Raw genomic sequence first — 3,724 nt, forward strand, 5'->3', positions numbered from 1 at the left:
TCATGTCAATAATTATTATATCTTATATCAACTACACTATCAACTCATGTCAACAACACTTCACTTATTTTATAAAAATTATATACAGTTTAATCTTAGTTTTAGTTACCTCAACAATATTATTTTCTTTATACAGTGGATTTTCTCTGTCCGGTTCACCATGTGTGTCATCTTGGTTCTTCTTATCTTCCTGTTATTTCAATTGAAACACATTATGTTATGTTAATTATATTTTTTTCTATAAAATGCAGAATATCTTTATAGTTTAAGATAGTAATTGTAAATTGTACCTGTTCAAGATCTTTCTGGTTTTCTTTCTCACTCTCCTTGTTATCAGACTCTAGTACAGGAGGTGATATAGGAGACGTTGATTCATTATTGGTGCCACATATGTTGTCCTCTTTTGATCCTTCTTGTTCTTCTTGTCCTTCACTTTGTTGTTTTTCACATACTTCTTCTTCAGCAGTCTATTGAAAAGGTTATTTATAATTAATATTAAATTAATTTCAACTTAGAGAAAAGGTATGTAAACAAAATAATGTACTTACTTTGTTATAGCAATCTCTCCATTTGAAAGTTGGAAATTTAGTCAAATCTTCAAGTTCTTCCTTTTTCTTTTCAACAGTAACTAGTGCTTCACAGATTGTTTTACAGTTGTCAAATGCCTCATTTTTGTCTTGAAGAAATGACTCTGCCAATTTTACACACTTGTCTTCCACAGATTGAACAGAAGTTGTTGGGCTTCCAATTGCAGATCTAGCAATATCACATACTAATCCAAATAGATGATTAGTTTGGACTTGTGTAGGAACTTCTTCAAGGGTTTTTACTAGATTTGTCTTCCCATAATTTATGAGTTGAATGTATTTCATTACATTCTGCATCATATCTTTTGGGACAACGTTTTGGGAAGACCCAACCCCACTGTCAACTACGTGTGGAATCTGTTGTTGAGGCTCCTGCTCCTGCTCCTGCTCCAGATTACGGACATATCTTCTGAAGATAAGTCCATTACCAAATATTCCCACATCTATCTCCTTATCTTCCCTAGCCTGGAGATGTGTGCTTGTCCAGCCTTTCATTAATGGGAATGTGCGAGGAACTGAACGTTTGGCTTGTAAAACTCTATCCATATAGCAGAGCTGCATATAAAATACATATCAATAACAATTATAAGCTATATCAACTACTTATAAAACATTATGTCAGCATTATATTCACTATTAATACTTTAATGTGAAACGTAAAACATACCATGAGCAGAGGAAGTGGTCCTGCAAAAGCTTTCATCTTTTTCTTTGACCAATTTTCCTTTGCAAACTTCAGAACAGACAACGTATACGAACACCAGTTGACATTTCCAATATTGTCCAGATCGTCAACTATTTCCCCAATCTTAGACTTTATTGTTCCACATGTTGATGGCTCAATCAATCCTGATTCTAAAAGTAACAAGAACAATCTTTTGAACCATGGCCCTCCTTCACTATCTTCTAACATAAGCTCTTCCACAGCTTTATGGCTAACATTTCCTCCTTCTTTTATTTCACAATGTTTGGCTATATCTCTCATGAAAGACGCATTACTTTTACAGTTATCTCTGGAGTAATTTATCCTACCTCTCGGAAATCCGTATACCAGCTCCACATCGTCCTCTGTTATACTAACACTCCTGCTATTATTTAGCTTTATCTTGCACTCTTTTTCATCAAAACATTTCACCAATTCAAAAGCCAAATAGGTAGGAATGTAATCGATTTTGAAATGAAAAACATTCCCAAAACCCATGTCCTTGACAGCATTAATCTGGGCCTCATTCAATTTTCTCAGTGTTTCAATAAAATACCACGTCTTCCTTTTGACTAGAAGCCTTTTAGAAAAGAAATTACTTTTCTTTTTCTGTTCCTTATTCTCTGTATACATTTCATTCTGTTTTTTACTTCTAATCTCAGAAGCAATTAATGGTCTCTTGTCATTTTTTCTTTTACTTCTAATCTCAGATCTAGTCAACTCATCCCCATCAATTGATGTACTTCTTTTTCTTTTTGTTGTGTTCTTTTTTTCTGGTTTAAAAGCAAGTACAATAAAAATGTTAAAAATACAGTAATATAATGTTAACCATATAACTATCTTGACAACCATTCAAACAAGCTCACATTATGTCAATAATTATTGTATAAAATGCCAATATCACTATTTCATAAAAATGTCAACAATACAGTATTATCATTTCAAAATTTATAGCAACTACAATCATACATATGACAATTGCCATCATACCCTATTGATATACTTTGTAATCCTCTGACCCTTCACATATGAATTCACGTTTGTTTTTCATATCTATTTTATGGAACCATATGACTATGTCAACAGCAATTCAAACAAGCATACATTATGTTAATATTTATTTTATAAAATGTCAATACTACTATGTCTACAGACATCTTTTAATGTCAATAATCATAAAAATTTAAATACATACTACTTAACCTCAGAAATATTCTGCTGCTGTTTTAAAAAAGCAAAACTCGAACTCATCAGATAATTAAATAATGAAACCTAAAAATAAAATCTTTTGAATAATCATACTGTGTTTTTCAAAAGTGAAATTGAAGTCATTCAATTAATAAACCAAAGAAATGTTTAACCTGAATGAGTCGTTTCAGTAATATCTGTTGATTTGCTGTTAACCTCCATTTCTGATATCGTTTTACCAGCAACGGTCGAAGACACTGAATCACTTGTGTTTCTTTCTTCTGTTGACATTCCTAATACTCTAAATCGATTTAGAAACCTAGACAAGAGATGAAATCTGTTAAACGAAGGGTTTGAATACTAGAGAGAAGCAGAAATTTCTTTGAGCGGTAATCTATGTGTGAGAGAGTAGGTGTTAGAGAAATATTTATTATTCTGCTTTTTTATGCCTTAGCGGAATAGTTCGTAGAGTACATGGTTTCTTTTCATCCGTTTTATTAGAAAAAAAGGCAGTTGACATTGTTAATATTTGAAAAAAAGGCAGTTGACATGACAATTATTTAGTTATTGGCATTACATAGAGTTTATTTATATTTTCTTTTTTATTTTTCACGTTTAATTTGCTTTATACTGAAATGTATTGTATGACCATAATTCATCAATATCTTCAAAATATTGAGTTATCTAAAATTTTATATGAAGCCTATTGAAAAACTGTTCACATTTATTTAGTTTTTATATGGAAACTATTAACATGTTTTTTATGATAATGATGCCAATACATATTTAAAATTAAAAAATGAAGAAAAATAGCTGTACATTTTTTTTAGTTAAAACAATTGTTTTTGAGCTGTTGACATAAAATTCAAGTTGTTGACATAAAATTCAAGTTGCTTTACTCATTTCATAGTTGATATATTATTATAGGCTGCGTAGTTCAAATCGATATATAATAATTGTTTTACACATCCATCTAAAAAACATGATAATATCAAATATTCAAACGAGTCTTTGTTCAAATCAAAATAAAACAGTTGTTTACTTATTGGTTCTACGGCTAAACCATTCCTTGTACTTGTTCTGTAACGCAGATAATCTTTGCCTGTTTGCATTCATCCAGATGTTAGCATGGCATATCATATCCATACACTTCTTGTTGCTCTCTGATGTAAGCATTGCTTCGCAATATCTTCCTCTGAGTACCTGTAGAATTTTCAAGCCGCGTGGAGTAAAGCCAATATCCCAA

This window comes from Salvia hispanica, chromosome 1, assembly GCF_023119035.1.
Source record: "Salvia hispanica cultivar TCC Black 2014 chromosome 1, UniMelb_Shisp_WGS_1.0, whole genome shotgun sequence".
NCBI classification, from domain to species: domain Eukaryota; kingdom Viridiplantae; phylum Streptophyta; class Magnoliopsida; order Lamiales; family Lamiaceae; genus Salvia; species Salvia hispanica.